Source organism: Acinonyx jubatus, chromosome D1 (assembly GCF_027475565.1).
Source record: "Acinonyx jubatus isolate Ajub_Pintada_27869175 chromosome D1, VMU_Ajub_asm_v1.0, whole genome shotgun sequence".
Lineage (NCBI taxonomy): Eukaryota > Metazoa > Chordata > Mammalia > Carnivora > Felidae > Acinonyx > Acinonyx jubatus.
In genome coordinates, this window is record NC_069390.1 from 50,902,799 (window position 1) to 50,920,323 (window position 17,525).

Here is a 17,525-nt window from a genome sequence, read left to right on the forward strand (position 1 = left end):
AATGAAATCTTGTCATTTAAAACAACGTAAATGGAGCTAGAATGTATTATGCGAAGTCAACGAAGTCAATCAAAGACAAACACTACATGATTTCACTAATATGTGGAATTTAAGACACAAAACAGATGAACATATGGAAAGGGGATACCACAAGAGACTCTTAATGATAAAGAACAAACAGTGTTGATGGAGAGACGTGGGTGGGAGATGGGATAGATACGTGATGGATATTAAGGAGGGCACTTCTTGCGATGAGTCCCGGCTGTTGTATGTAAGTGATGAACCTCTGAATTCTACTCCTGAAACCAATATTGCACTGTATGTTGACTAAATAACATTCAAATAAAATTAAAAAATTTTTAAAGTCACTCTAACTGCTTATGCTCTTTTAAGTAACTTTATTGTTGGATGACGAGATGACCTGAAGGAAATTATTGTGGATCTCCTTTCTCAGATTTCCCAAATGGAGCTGAATGATGGTGAAAGTCGAAGTGTTGACCAGGTGCCAACAAGACACATGGTGCCTTTGGCAAAGGGCTATGACTTCCATCCAGTAGCAACCACTGGAATTCTGGACTAGAAAACTACCCATGTGTTTAAGGTATTTCCCCCACTTGAAAGGCCTGTTGGCCTATTATTAGGTTTTAAAAGAAACCTCTTAAATTATGAAAGAACATAAAATATTTTGAGATCTGAAATACCCATTTTGTCCTAGGTTATAACATATCATCATTCTAAGAGGGAAGGAAATGCATGAAGGAGTTCTGTCATTAAACAGTAATACTACATTCAAGAACATATAACAGTGGGGACCACTGGGAATACCAATTGCACACATAAACAGGTGGCTTTCATGACGTTGGTCCCCGCATTATATCCCCTGAGGACTTCCTAACCCCCCCAAAATAGGTCACAGTTGATAATGTTTTCAGACAACATCAACAAGAAGTATTGTTTACATACGGCAACTCAATGTTGGAGGGCCAAACATTCAACTTCTAAAGTAGCTGCACTCAAGTTTGTTGATGATTGTATTATAACTTAGGAGGAAAGAGGAAAATACACTCAATGGGCAGAATTAATAATAATTTCCCCATGGCATCAGAGGAACTAATAATAGTGATGGGGTATGGATTTTTATCAATGCTTGGGCTTAGCCAAGAACTGGCAGTGTAGTCCAGAAAATGGGCTTCAAGCGACTGAAGGATAAAACCAGCACTATGTCATAGAAAATTTTATGCATTTTGAGGACAAAATCAAAGTTGGGTATCTCAATGTTCACTAAAAACACTCTTCCCTGATATTATATACCCTCTGATATTATATTTATGAGAAGGGCACATTGTCTCTGTGGTATTTTTACCAACAACTCATAACCGCAATATAAACATCAAAGGAATCCAAATTGAGGGAAATTATATAAAATACTTGGCCATTATTCTTTGAAACTGTTAATTAAGGCCATGATAAATAAAGGCCAGACTGAGAAACTATCACAGACCCAAAGAAAATAAGATGTGACGACTAGATGGAGTGTTATCGTGGAACAGAAAAAGATAATAGTGGAAAAACTGGTGAAATTCAAATAAACTCTGGAGTTCAATTAATAGTAATGTACCAATGTCAATCTCTTAGTCTGATAAATGTTTCATAGTTATGGAAGATGTTAACATTAGGGAAAAGTGACTAGAAGGTAGGCAGAAACTACACACACACATACATATACATATACATATACATATACATATACATATACATATGTGTGTGTATGTGTGTGTGTGTGTGTGTGTGTGTGTGTGTGTGTGTGTGTGTGTGTGTAAAACTCACTCTACTATCTTCACAACTTTCCTTTAAAACCAAAATGATATTCTGGAGGTTGGCTGGGAAGACGGTGAAGTACGAGGACCCCAGCTCACTTCATCCCATGGATACAACTAGAGACCACTCACATCAGCATACACAACCCAGAAAATGATCTGAACACTAGAGGAAATAACTGCACATCTAAAGGTAGAGAAGCCACATCAAAGAAGGTAGTAAGGGTAAAGATGTGGCCTGGGAGCAAATGGATCATGGTCATCCACAGTGGAGAGGGAACTGGTGGCACAGGGAAGGGCAGGAAACAGACTTTTACCCCAGGGAGCCCATAAAAAAATCCCCATAATATTTGCCTTTGAAAGCAAATTTCATGAGTTCTTAAAACCAATGTGACTTAAAACTTGGAATTTTTATCAATTGGTGGGCTTGGCTCTAGGAGAGCCAAGAGGGCATTAGCAGAGTCCCTGCCCTTAAAGGGACAGAATGGCAAACAGACTGTGCAGATACAGCATAAAACCAACAGTTTGATTTGTTTGCTTTTTTTAATATAATTTATTGTCAGATTGGCTAATATACAGTGTGTACAGTGTGCTCTTGGGCTTGGGGGTAGAAGAACCAGCAGTTTGAAAACACCAGGGGCAGATGGGAAGAAGAGTAATTTGCTCATTTCAGAGTATGGCCCAGAGACACAAGGATCACAGGGGGACCCCTCCAGGAAAAAAGGACTGGCAGGCACCATTTCCCTCCCAACCCCCAGCATAAACAACAGCCACAGCTGACACTCATCACCTAACTTGCTTACACCAAAGCACACTCCCCACCCCGGAACACCGCTGTGCTTTGGGTGGATCTGCCTTTCTTACACATACTTCCCTTAATCTCAGCACTGTGAGCCCTGTCCCCGCAAGAATTTTGGCACAAACCCTACCAACACCACATCTCCCAACCCACATGTTGTGTGGGTCAGTCCCAGTGGTGGCAGGGGAAGGTCCCATTTCCCAAGCAGACCACCACACACCTTGTTAAAACATGCCCCACCCCTCCCTGGTGGGGACCAAACACTACCCAAAAGAGGCAAACAGAGCCTCTGCAGACAATCAGAGTAAAGGAAAAAGAGGCCAAAACTCAACAGTAGTACTCTTCCTAGAGTGCCAGGGGAGCAAAAGACCCTGCAGTGCAGGGCACTACAAGACCTCTTCTTCATAAGTCTACTACCATTAAGAACAAAAGAAGTAGGGGTGCCTGGGTGGCTCAGTCAGTTAGGTGTCCGCCTTCAGCTCAGGTCATGATCTCACAGTCCATGGTTTGAGCCCCGCTTCAGGCTCTGTGCTGACAGCTCAGAGCCTGGAGCCTGCTTTGGATTCTGTGTCTCCCTCTCTCTCTGCCCCCTCCCCTGTTCATGTTCTCTCTCTGTCTCAAAAATAAATAAAAACGTTAAAAAAATAATAAGAGAAGTAACTGACTTTCCTAACACACAGAAACAGACACAGAGCGTTACAAAAATCAGGAGACACAAAATATGTCGCAAACGAAAGAACACAACCACACCATAACAAGACACCTAAGTGAAATGGATATAGGTTAATATGTCTGAGAGAGAATTAAAAGTAATGATCATTAAAGATACTCATTGGACTTGAGAAATGGGTGGAGGACATCAGTGAGACCCTTAACACAGAGATAAAAAAGAACCAATCAGAGATTATGAACACAATAAATGAAATTAAAAATACCTTTGATGGAATTAATAGCAGAAAATATGAAGAAAGGGAATGAATTAATGACTTGGAAGACAGAATAATGGAAAGTAACCAGGCTGAACAAAGGAGATGAAAGAAAAGTAAGCAAATTCAGAATAGTCTTAAGGAACTCAGTGACTCCATCAAGTATAATAACATTCGGATTATAGGGATATCAGAAGAGGGAGAAAAGGGGGCCGAAAATTTGTTTGAGGAAATAATAGCTGAAAACTTCCTGAATCTGTGAAAGGAAACAAATATTCAGATGTAGGAGGCAGAGATCCCCCTCCCAAATTCAACCCAAGGAGGTCCACACCAAGACACATAGTAATTAAAATGGCAGAAAGTAGTGGTAAAAAAATTTTAAAGCAGCAAGAGAAAAGAAAGGAAATCCCATCAGACTATCAGTGGATTTTCCAGCAGAAACTTGATGACCAGAAGGGAGTGGCATGATATATTGAAAGTGCTGAATGGAAAAAATCTGCAGTCAAGAATACTTTATCCAACAAGGCTATCATACAGAATAGAAAGACAGATAAAGATTTTCTCAGAAAAACAAAATCTAAGAGTTCTTGACCACAAAACCAAAAAATGCTACGTGAAATAAGGCAGTCAGAGAAAGACAAATACCATATGATCTCACTCATATGTAGAATTTAAGCAACAAAAACAAACAATCAAAGAGAGAGAGAGAGAGAAATCCAGAAACAGACCTTAACTGTAAGGAAAAAACTGATGGTTACCAGAGGAAGGGTAATTGGGAAGATGGCTGAAATAAGTTATAAAGATTAAAGAGTACACTTATCATGATAAAAATAAATAAAATAAACACTAAAATTATATTCTTCATTATTGTAGTTTTATAGTGAGTCTTAAATTCAAATAATTAAATTTCTCTAATTTTATTTTCCTTTTTCAAATCATCTTTCCTATTCTAAGTCCTTTGCATTTCCATATAAATTTTAAAATCTTCTTGCCAATTTCTTTAAAAAAAAACCTTTTAGGGTTTCTCCCATTAATGAAAAGTACACTTCATGGGAAGACATTGGAGTAGGAGGATCCTAAACTCAACTCCTCCCACAGATAAAACTAGATAACACCCACATCAGTGTCAATGAGCCAGAACACAATCCATACACTGGTAGGCCAGACTTGCCACGTTTAAATGTACAGAATAATTCACACTGAAGAGGGTAGGAAGGACAAAGACACAGTACAGAGCTAAATCAGACTGTCCACAAGATGGAGGGACAGCGCAGCCATGGAGAAGGAAAAAACCAAACCCTCACTCCAAGCACTCGGGCACAGGCAAACTGGATGAGGATGAACCCACATAACATCTGACTTTGAAAACCAGAGAGGCATAATTTTATGAATTCCTACAATGAGTTGGACTTAACACCTGAAACTCGTTTCTCTTTTTCCCCCCAAATTTTTATTTAAATTCCACCTAGTTAACAAACAGTGCAATATTAGTTTCAAGTGTAAAAATTAGTGATTCATCACTTACATACAACACGCAGTGCTTTTCTAAAGGGCACTTAATACTCATAACTGGTTTAACCCATCCTCCCACCCAACTCCCCTCCAGAAACCATCTGTTTGTTCTCTATAGTTAAGACTGTTTCCTGGTTTGCTTCCCTTTTTTTCCATGTTCATCTCTTTTGTTTCTTAAAGTCAACATATCATTGAAATCATAGGGTTTTTGTCTTTCTCTGACTGACCTAGTTTCCTTAGCATAATACTCTCTAGCTCCATTCACATTGTTTCAAATGGCAAGATTTCATTCTTTTTCATGGCTGAGTAATATTCCATGATATATATTCAATTTTGGATGTTGAGTTTATATATATACACACACTCCATCTTCATTACCCACTCATTAGTCAATGGATATTTGGGCTCTTTCCATATTTGGCTATTGTTGATAATGTAGCTATAAACATCGAGGTGTGTGTATCCCTTTGAATCAGTATTTTTTTTTTATCCTTTGGGTAAATTACCTAGTAGTGCAATTGCTAGGGTGTAGGGTAATTCTATTTTTAATATTTTGAGGAACCTCAATACTGTTCTCTAGAGTAGCTGCACCAGTTTGCATTCCCACCAACATTACAAAAATGTTCCCCTTTCACCACATCCTTGCCAACACCTGTTGTTTCCTGTGTTGTTGATTTTAGCCACTATGACAGACGTGTGGTGATATTGTAATTTGGATTTGTAATTCCCTGATGATAAGTGATGTTGAGCACCTTTCCATGTGTCTGTTGGTCATCTGTGTGCCTTCTTTGGAAAAACGCCAATTCATGTCTTCTGCCCATTTTTTAATTGGATTATTCAATATTGGGTGTGAATTTGATAAACTCTATAGATTTTGGATATTAATCCTTTTTCAGATACGTCATTTGTAAATATCTTCTTCCATTCTGTAGGTTGAGTGTTTTCTTCACTATGCAGAAGAGGCTTTTTATTTTATGTAGTCCCAACAGTTTATTTGATATTTTGTTCCCTTTGTCTCAGGAGAAACATCTAGAAAGAACTTGCTACTGATGATGTCAAAAAGATTACTGCCTATGTTCTCTTCTAGAACTTTTATTGTTTCAGATCTCACATTTAGGTCTTCAATCAATTTGAAATTGATTTTTGCGTATGGTGTAAGAAAGCGGTCTAGTTCTTTCTTTTGCATGTTGCTGTCCAGTTTTCCCAATACCATTTGTTGAAGAGACTATCCTTTTCCCTTTGCATATTCTTTCCTGCTTAATCAAAGATTAGTTGACCATATACTTGTGGGTTCATTTCTGGGGTTTCTATTCTGTTCTATTGATTTATGTGTCTATTTTGTGCCAGTACCACACTATTTTGATTACTACAGATTTGTAATATAACTTAAAGTCTATAATTGTGATGCTCCCAGCTTTGCTTTTATTTTTCAAGGTTTCTTTGGCTATTTTCAGTACCATACCAATTTTAGGATTGTTTGTTCTACCTCTGTGAAGAATGCCTGTGGTATTTTGATAAGGATTGCATTAAATGTGTAGATTGCTTTGGGTAGTATAGACATTTTAACATTTGTTCTTTCAGTACATGAGCATAAAATATCTTTCCATTTCTTTGTGTCCACTTCAATTTCTTTCAACAGTATTTTATAGTTTTCAGAGTACAGGCCTTTCACCTCTTTGGTTAGGTTTATTCCTAACTATCTTATGGATTTTAGTGCCACTGTAAAATGGGATTGATTCCTTGATTTCTCTTTCTGCTTCATCATTATTGGTGTATAGGAATGCAACAGATTTATGTACACTGACTTTGTATCCTGTGACTTTACTAAATCCATGTATCAGTTCTAGCAATTTTTTGGTGGAATCTCTGGGGTTTTCTATATAGAGTGTCATGTCATCTGCAAATAGTGAAAGTTTGACTTCTACCTTGCTTGTTTGGATGTCTTTCACTTCTTTATGTTTCCTTATTTCTGTGATTAGAATGTCTAATACTATGTTGAATAAAAGGGGTAAGAGTGGACACCCTGTCTTGTTCCTGATGGTAGAGGAAAATTCTGTTTTTGTCAATTAAGGATGATATTTGCTGTGGGTTTTTCACATATGGCCTTTATTATGTTGAGGTATGCTTCCCCTAAACCTACTGTATTGAAGGTTTTTATCATGAATGGATGTTCCACTTTGTCAAATGCTTTTTTAGCATCTACTGAAATGATTACATGGTTCTTATCCTTTCTCTTATTAATTCTTTTATTGATTGATTGGAGAATATTAAACCACCCTGGTAACCCAGGAATAAATCCCAGTTGATCATGGTCAATGGTTTTTTTAAACATATTTTTGGATTTGGTTTGCTAGTATTTTATTGAGACTGCATCTATGTTCATCAGGAGTATTAACCTGTAGTTCTCTCTTTTAGTGAGGTCTTTATCTGGTTTTGGTATCAGGGTAATGCTAGCCTCATAGAATGAATCTGGAAATTTTCCCTCATTTTCTGTTTTTTGGAATAGTTTCAGAAGAATAGGTATTACCTCTTTCTTAAGCTTTGGTAGAATTCCCCTGTAAAGCCATCTGGTTCTGGAGTCTTGTTTGTTGGGAGATATTTGGTTTGGTTACTGTTTCAGTTTCTGTCCTATTATCAGTCTGCTCAAGTCTTCTTCTTCCTGTCTCAGTTTTGGTAGTTTATCTGTTCCTAGGAATTTATCCATATCTTCTAGTTTTTCATAATATGCTCTTATAATTATTTGTTATTTCTGTGGTGTTGATTGTTATTTCTCCTCTCTCATTTGTGATTTGTTTATTTGAGTCCTTTCTCTTTTCTTTTTGATAAGACTGGCTAGACATTTGTCAATTTTATTAATTTTTTTAATTTTCTCAAAGAACCATCTCCTGGTTTCATTAATTTGTTCTATTGTTTGTTTAGTTTCTATATCATTTATTTCTCTCTAATCTTTATATTTCTTTCCTTTTGCTGGAAAGAATTCCTTCTTTTCTTTTTCTAGCTCCATTAAGTGTAAGGTTATGCTGTTTATTTGGGATTTTACTTGCATCTTGAGATAGGACTGTATTGTTATGTACTTCCTTCTTAGACCGCTTTTGCTGCTTCCCAAAAGTTTTGGCCTGTTGTGTTTTCATTTTGATTTCTGTCCATGTAATTTTTCATATCTTATTCAATTTCCTGGTTGACCCGTTCATTGTTTAGTAGCATGTTGTTTCACCCCCATGTATGTCTGATCTTTCCAGATTTCTTCTTATAGCTGACTTCTAGCTTCATAGTGCTGTAGTCAGAAAACATGCATGGTATGACTTTAACATTTTGTATTTGTTGAGGCCTGTTTTATGACCCAATATGTGATCTATTCTGGAGAATGTCCTATTCTCACTTGAAAAAATTGTGTATTCTGCTGTTTTGGGATGGAATGTTCTGAATATATCTGTTAAGTCCATCTGGTCCAGTGTGGCATTCAAAGCCATTACTTCCTTATTGATTTTCTGTTTAGATGATATGTCCAGTGATATAAGTGAGATGTTAAAGTCCCTTACTATTATGGCATTATTGTGGATTAATTCCTTTATGTTTATTATTATTTTATATATTTGGGTGCTTCCATGCTGGAGGCATAAATACAATATAATATAATATAATATAATATAATATAATATAATATAATACAATTATTATATCTTCTTGTTGGATTGTCCCCTTAATTATAATATAGTGTCTTTCTCTGTCTCTTATAATGGGCTTTGTTTTAAAGTTTAGTTTGTCCAATATAAGTATTGCTGCTCCAGCTTACTTTCGACACCCATTTGCAAGTTAAATGGTTCTGCATCCCCCTCACCTTCAGTCTGCAGGTGACTTTAGGTATAAATGAGTTTTTTCTAGACAGCATATAGATGGTTCTTGCTTTTTTTATCCATTGTGACACCCTATGTCTTTTTATTGGAGCATTTAGTCCAATTACATTCAGAGTAATTATTGATATATATATATTTATTTCCATTTTATTACTTCTTTGGTGGTGGTGTCTGGAGATTTTCTCTGAACCTTATGGTCTTTCATGTTTTGCTGATTTTCTTTAGTGATATATTTGGATTTCTTTCTCTATCCTTTGTAAGTTTATTTTTGGTTTTTACCACATAGTTACCATTAGGTCTATATAAAACCTCCTCTGCAAATTAACAGTCTATATTAAGTTGATGGTCACTGAAGTTTGAGTCCATTCTTTTTCCTCTCCCTCTCCATGGCCCCACATTTTAGGTACACATTCTATTTTATACCTCTTTTTGTGTGCGAGTTCCTTGACTCATTTTTACAGAAAGATTCATTTTTACTGCTTTTGTGTTTCCTGCCTTTACATTGTCCCTTTTGGTCTCTCTTTTTGACTCAAAGAGTATCCTCTAATATTTCTTACAGAGCCGATTTGTGGTCACAACTCCTTTAGTTTTTGTTTCATTCTGAATGATAGCGTTCCTGGATGCAATATTCTGGCTGCAGAATTTTCTTATTCAGCACTTTGAATATACCATACCACTGCCTTCTGGCTTGCCACATTTCTGTTGAGAAATCTCCAGCTAGCTTTATTGGCCTTCCCTTCTAAGTCAATGACTTCTTTTGTGTTGCTGCCTTTAAGATACATTTTTGTACTCTTTTTTGAAAATTTAATTATAATATGCCTTGGTGTTGCTCTGCATTTGTTGATTTTGATGGCAGTCTCTGTGCCTCCTGGATCTGGATGTCTGTTTCCTTCCCCAGATTAGGGAAGTTTTCAGCTATTATTTTTTCAAATAAATTTTCTGCCCTTTTTCCTCTCTCTTCTTCTGCTGTATAACACTAATGTTATTACATTTCATGCAGTCACTGAGTTCCATAGGTCTATTCTCACTCTGCATAATTCTTCTTTCTCTCTTTTTTTCACCTTCCTTGCTTTCTATTGCTTTGTGTTCTAGGTCATTAATTCATTTCTCTGTTTCTGCTGTTGATTGCATCAAACACGCTTCCAATCTTGTTTATTGCACTCTTCATCTCTGATTATTTCTTTTTCAATTTTTTATCTCTGTGGTAAGGGTCTCACTGATGTCTTCCATTCTTTTTTCAGGTCCAGTGAGTATCCTTATGATCATTGCTTTAAATTCTCCATCAGGTATGTTACTTATATCTGTTTAGCTTAGATCTCTGGCCATGGCCTTATCTTTTTCTTTCATTTGGAATAGATTCCTGTGTCTTCTCATATGCCTAAGTATCTGGCTGCTTCTGTTATTAGAAAAGCCAGTTGTGTCTTTTGCTCCTGAAAGTAATGGCCTTATGAAGAAGAGATCATGGAATGCCTAGGGCCTGGCAGTTCAGGGACTGTCTTCAGTGTGTGCTCCATGCACTGTGCTTTTCTTTTCTGGCTGTTCTATCTTTCAGGCCAGTCCTCTGCAGAGGTTCTCCTGGCCTGCTGTTGGCAGTGTTTCATCCCTAGTCTGAAAGTGGTGAATTTTAACTAGGCGTGCTGCTTATAAAATGAGACCTGTCACCACCTCTTCTAGAACTGGGGCCCTGCAGAACTCTCTGGTCAGGAAATGGACTGTGGGCAGGGGCCTGTGCTGGTCTTCTGGGGAGGCACCCACACACACACACTGGGACTGAGGCAAGCATGACTAGGTAGTGGGGTTCTACCAGAGCACACGGGGGTGGGACTCGGTGTATGCAAGTTAGGCAGCCATTGTCCTCCTACTGTGTGCTCCTTCCTACAGGTGGCTCTGTGTTTATGCTGAGGGGAAGGAGAGGAGAATGGTGCAGGCCAGCTCCTTTTTTCTCAGAGAAGTGTCTCCATAAACACTGCCTCTCAGGGACAAGCTCCAAGAAGAGCAAATATTCTCCTCACTGTGTGTCCAGGTGCTATTCATCACACTGTTCCCATGCTATCCACTGACGGGTTGTTTGCCTGCCTTCTCTCCAGAAGCAGGGCAGTACCCTCCAGGCTCTATCCCAGCCAAACCCTCTGACCCTTAAAACTCCAGGCTTTAAGTCCCGCTGGTTTCAAGAACTCAGGAAATTCGGCGTCTTCTGCTTTCCGAGTCAATGGCTATGGGGAAATGTTCCTCTTGTGCCTTCCACCCCACCCCACCACCCCCCAACACACACCATGTTCTCCTCTCTCTCTCACCCTCAGCTGTACCTAAGGCTCCCTCACCTCCAAGCTGCCATAATTTATTTCTGCCCTAAACCTCATCTCCACACTTCCTACCTTGTTTGATGGGATCTCTTCTCTCCCTTCAGTTATGGAGTTTGTTCCATCAGTCTTCATGTTATTTCTGGAGTATTTAGGATGATTTGACAGTCATCTAGTTTATATTCATGGGACAAGGTGAACCTAGGGTCCTCCTACTCTTCCCCCATCTTCCCAATCAATGAACATTTTATATGTCTTCATTTATTCTTCGATTTCTTTGGAATTTTTTTATAATAGAAGAGAGAGTTCATAAATACACTAACACTTACATAATCAGTGTTTTTTTATAGCTACTCACTGAATTAACATGGAAAAGATGTTTTCAAGAAATCGTGCCAGAACAACTAGATATTTGTATAGTGGGGGCAATGAACCTTCATCCTTGTTTCCCACCATTAACAAATGTTAACAGAAAATGGGTCACAGAAGTCAATATAAGAGCTAAAACAATTAATTTTGGGGAAGGAAACAAGAAAGAAAATCTTCATAACATTGGGTTAGGCTAGGCAAGACTTCCTGAAACAGGACACACAAAACACAACACAAGAAAAATTGATAAAAGAGCATTCATTGAGGTTAAAATAGTTTTACCCTCTGAAAGACATAGTTAACAAAAGAAAATCTCAGAGGCACATGGGTAGCTCAGTCAGTTAAGTATCCAACTCTTGATATCAGTTCAGGTCGTGATCTCACAGTGGTGAAATCAAGCCCCACATCAGGTTTTGTGCTGAGTGTAGAGTCAAATTAGGATTCTCTCTCTCCCTCTCCCTGCCCTCCCCCACTCTTGCTTTCTCTCTCTCCCTCTCTCAAAATAAATATATAAACATTTAAAACAATATCAAGCCACAGAATGGGAGAAAACTTTGCAAGACATATTGGACAAAGTCTTGTATCCAGAATATATAAAGAACATTTAAGAGTCAAAAAGAAAAAAAAAGACAAAACTGGGAGAATATTTGAACAGACATTTCACAAAAGAAGATATACAAATGATCCGTAAGTACATAAAAATGTTCACAAGAATTCATTACTAGTGAAATGCAAATTAAAACCATAATGAGATAGCACTGCACACCACACTCAAATGACTAACAATACTAGTGTTGACAAAAATATGGCCAACTGGAATTCACAAACACTGCTGGTAAGAATGCAAATGTAAAATTATACAGTCACTTTAGAAAATGTAGTTAACCAGGGGCACCTGGGTGGCTCACTCATTAAGGGTCTGACTTTGGCTGGGGTCTTGATCTCACAGTTTGTGAGTTCGAGCCCCGCTTCGGGCTCTGTGGTGACACCTAGGAGAATGAAGCCTGCTTCAGATTCTGTGTCTCCCTCTATCTCTGTCCCTCCACTGTTTTTGCTCTGTCTCTCTCTCTCTCAAATATAAATAAACATTAAAAAAAATTTTTTTTAAAAAAAGAAAGAAAATGTAGCTAACTGGAACAAATTTGTTTTCCAATTCTCCATCCCTGAAAGACTCCAGACTCATTTTTACAGCACAACTATATACTCAGAAACAAATGCCTATCTCATAAAATAGTTTGGAGAAGGGAGAAAAGAGAGAGCAATCAATTTCCTTTATAAGGGTATTTCATCGAGCCACCAAGTTGGACAAGGACCCTGCAAGGAAAGAAAAGTATAACCCAAACTTATTCATGAAGATGCAAAAATTCTTTATGATAATGTTTGCAAATCACATCCACTATGCCTAAAATGGAACAGACACAGCTCTTGTTCACAAGCAGCTCACAATCCAGGAGGGAGCAAAAATACAATGAGTTAAGTGACACTGAAGATATGAAATGTGACAGTTGGTCAACTGGTCAAATAGAGAATGCAACTGGTTGTTCATCCAAGAACTCTTTACAGGGAGGTAGCCTTTCAACTAGCCTTGGAAGAACAAGTTAGACAAAGTTAGAAGCTCTTTTCTCAGTGTAAGACTTGGGGTGACATTCCTCATCTCTTGTGATTAGCATCTTTTAACTTCATTATTTACTTGCATATCTGTTTCCTACCCCTGCCCCTTAAAACACGGTTTGTATGGGCAATGGTCAATTTAGTCACACATATTTCTGTGATATTAGCATAAGGCCTCACACTTAGTACATGTTCAGTAAAGATTTACTGAAGTCTTAGGAAAAAGAATTATTAATCTTGTTATTCCCGATCTGTGTATGGAAGAGTCTTTTGAAGAGAAAGCAGGAAGGAAGAAGCCAGAAGACCTTGGAGCAAGGAAGATTAGAATACATCAGTTATCTCCCCATTGTAGGCCTGAAAATCCAGAGACAAACAAGATGCTGAGATGGAATGAATGTCCAGACAGTGGTAAGTGAAATACAGAGGGAATTACTTTAAGGGAAGCGAAAGTTTGTTTCCACAAGCCTGACCTCCATTCATGCCTCTAAAGAGAGCATGGCTAAAGTATTCCTTTGTCCTTTCTCTTTCTTCTAGATGACTAGATTAGAGGCTGGAGGAAAGACATAGTGGGGGAATGTAGAAGAAATGTCCTGAGGAAAGACAATCTTGTCACTGAACTCTAAGACTTAAGTGATTCCCATTTCTTAACTCCACCCCAAACTCATCATCATCCAATCTCCTAGTAAGTTTCACAGAAAAAATCCAAAGGTAGTTATTTCAGGCAGAGGTTAACCATAGCCCATCTTGCCCATAGGACTATATATAAACCAAACATATAAAACAAACATAAAAGGAAAAAATCCTAGGACCTGTAATGCAAATGCAAGTGAGGTGATGTTGATTTATTTATAGTACAGATGTCAGGAAAATATCATAGATTATAGTGTAGCAAATTGTTCAGATATCTGAACCTGGATTGTGTGGTTTGCTGAGCCCCAGAATTACTGTTTTTCCTCTATCAGGAAGTTGTTTCAGGGAGTGGATGGGTCAAAGGTTGCTGAGTGCCATAGACAAACTTTACACCGTTTCTTGGGTACAATTTATACCTGGTGAATTCCTCACCTGACCACCAGTCATCCTTACCACATTGAACACATTTCCTATAAGAAACCTAAGGGGAATGTCAAGCAGCCTAATAAACTCAAATATATCTCTTATCTCTGCAATTCTCTTAGTCATCCTTTGAATGATTTATAAATCCTATGAGTAACCTGTTGGGATGAGCACTGGGTGTTGTATGGAAACCAAGTTGACAATAAATTATATTTCATATAAAAATAAAGTAAAGAAATAAATAAATAAATAAATAAACAATAAATCCTGTGAGTAGAGCTGACTGTGAGCTTCATTTTTGCCAGTTCTCATAGATGTACTCCTTAAGACATGATTTCTAAAGTTTCAGATATGAAAGCCTGTGCTCTTTCTACTATGCTGCACTAACTCTAGGCTGGAAATGAAAAAGGGTATTGGAATAAAGCACTATAATGTGGAGTACAACTCCTTTTTTGGGTGGTTGATATTTGACTGCTAACAACTTTTTAAACTCCTCTTTCACTCTTCCCCTTGCATCCACATCTGGGTAAACTAATGAGAAAGCCCTGATGTTCCCATATTTAGCATCAGCACAAATGCAAACCACACACACCCTTCCCAAAGTACAGGAAGTTTTACCCAGCCCCACCCCTCACCACAATAGAAACCCAGGCCACTTCCTTTCCTTGCTCTTCAGACATTTCAGACGTCCTCGAAAGGTCTTCCCTATTCTCCACAGAGATCTCAATTATGTAAGTAATGAACCTTTTCATTCAATGTGTGTGTGTGTGTGTGTGTGTGTGTGTGAGAGAGGGAGGGAGGGAGGGAGGGAGAGAGAGAGAGAGAGAGAGAGAGAGAGAGAGAGAAGGAGAGGGAGGGAGGGAAGTAAGAGGGAGAAACATGTTATCAGTCATAACATCCAAACCAAATTTTGGAGGGGAAGTTCATCTGTGTGTGCTGATAGCCATACCAAGCATCCTAGGAAAATCTATTTATTCTAGCCTCTAGGACTCATAGAAGCATCCTTACCTCTTTCCAAACTTCCTTCTTTGTCATTTGGGGGGGAAAGATCACAGAATCTTAATTGTGCCGATTTATTCCACAAACATTGACAGACTTCACATTACAGGAGAGTAGTTAACAGCACAGGTGGGGGTTTAGGATTTCCTAAGCTGAATCCTGGCTATGTGGTCAGGACAAGTCATTTAACTTCTCTGTGTCTGATCTTTTCTTCCATTTCCAAAATAACACTATCTAGGAGTGGTGTTCAAAATGGTAAATGGAAAGGCAGAAGCACTGAACATTCTGGGTGGAGTCTGGCTCTCTATAGCACCCAGAATTAGCCTTTTAGCTGCTGTTGGATTGTGGGGAAGGGTATGCAGTCTGGATGACCAGGACATCAAAGACACCCTTGTAGCAGCAGCTGTTTACCACTCCGTATGGAAGTATTTCAACATTTTCATAACCAGCGAGCTGAATGTGCACCAGTTTAGTTGATGATAATAACAACAATAACAGCAGCAGCAGCACTTACTTCAAAGGATTGTTGTAGAAATTACAATTAAGAAAATTAACACCAATGCTTAGTATCCCACAGTTAGCAAGGGATTAAAAATGTATGAACTATTATTACTATAATACTGGGCTCTCCTCTAGGTATAACACAGCACACACAGACAGAAATAAACCTCTGTAAGGGAGAATATGATTTAAAAAAATCTGATTTAGCTAGTTTTGTCAATGATTGAGAACAAAGTCATATTTCTCATAATCAAGTAAGGTCTGCCATAACCAGCTATTTTTATTTAATAACAGATCAAATATCCATGAAAGTTTTCATAGATATCCAAATTCTTTGACATTCTTCACATCAAGAAGTAGGGTCTCTGTCCTCTCCTCCTGAAACTGACCAGGTTTTGTGATTACCTCAACCAAAGAGCACTGCAGAAGTGACACTATACAGTCCATTGCTAGGTCATAAAAATGCCATGTATTTTCCACCTTGTTTGCTAGGAACACTATCTTATGGGGTCTTTAACCACCATATAAGAAGCCCAACTACAATGAAGTTACCATCTAGGAGACAACATGAAGAGATCACACAGAGAAAGGGGGCAAAAAGAAATAGAACAAAGTCTATATTACACAACTATTTATATAAATTAATAATATATACTCATGTAAAAAAAGGACTATACATTTTACCAGTACACTTACATGGCCACACACATTACCATACATATCAAACCCATTAAAGTGGGTGTCTATGAAGGAAATGAGAATAAAAGTGGAGATGGAAATAAAAGGGAATAAATAAATAAGAGGATGTGGTAAAACTGAAATCTCCATTACATGGCTGGTAAAAATGTAAAACAGTGCAATGGCTGTGAAAAACAGGAAGCTCTTCAAAAAGTTAAACACAGAATTACCATATGACCCAGCCTTTCCACTTCTAGATTTCAATTCCAAGAGACGTTCACATAAAAACTTGTAAACAAATTGATAATGGCAGCATTATTCATAATAGCCAAAAAGCAAAAATAACCCAAATGTCCATCACCTGATGAATGGATAAACAAATGTGGTAGACCCACACAATAGAATGTCATTCAGCCATAAAACAGAATGAAGTACTGATGCATGCTACAACATGGATGAACCCTGGAAAAAACATGCTAAATGAAAGATGGTAGACACAAAAGGCCACATACCATATGATTCTACTTATATGAAATGTTCAGAATGGGCAAATTCATAGAGATAGAAAGTACATTAGTGATATCTACAATAGTGAGGAGGGGAAATGAGGAGGTACTGTTGAATGGGGATGAAGTTTCTTTGGGGTGATAAAAATGTTCTGGATTTAGATAGATGATTGACAGATAGATAATAGATAGATAGATGGGTAGATAGACGAAAGAAAGAAAGAAAGAGAAAGGAAGGAAGGAAGGAAGGAAGGAAGGAAGGAAGGAAGGAAGGAAGGAAGGAAGGAAGGAAGGAAGGAAGGAAGGAAGAAGGAAAGAAAAGCAAGAAAGGAAGGAAGAAAGAAAAAATTGTCTCCTATTCACTGGATTGTCTCTTCACTCTTCTGGTAGTGTCCTTTGATGTACAACATTGTGAACATAGTAAAAACCTTTGAATTATACACTTTAAAATGGATAAAAAATGGTGAATGTTATGTTATGTGAATTTATCTCAATATATTTATTAGGATTTATCAGTACATATACTAAAATTGTAACGATACAGAGATTAGCGTGGCCTCTGGGCAAATTCATGAAGTGTCTTACATTTTTCTGTTTCTG

The 17,525-nt window shown here is 37.8% G+C and overlaps 1 protein-coding gene across 3 annotated transcripts in view; it reads left to right on the plus strand.

Annotated features, from left to right (window-relative positions):
* The first annotated feature begins 14,884 nt into the window (after nucleotides 1-14,884).
* The window catches only part of LOC106989642 (interferon-induced very large GTPase 1-like), a 59,686-nt gene continuing 57,045 nt past the window's right edge, over nucleotides 14,885-17,525 (plus strand). For 2 of the 3 annotated variants that reach the window (XM_053203542.1, XM_053203541.1), the window contains exon 1: nucleotides 14,885-14,972. The gene's annotated coding sequence lies outside the window, so the exon portion shown is untranslated. The remainder of the gene's footprint in view (nucleotides 14,973-17,525) is intronic. The other variant, XM_053203543.1, reaches the window with a different exon arrangement.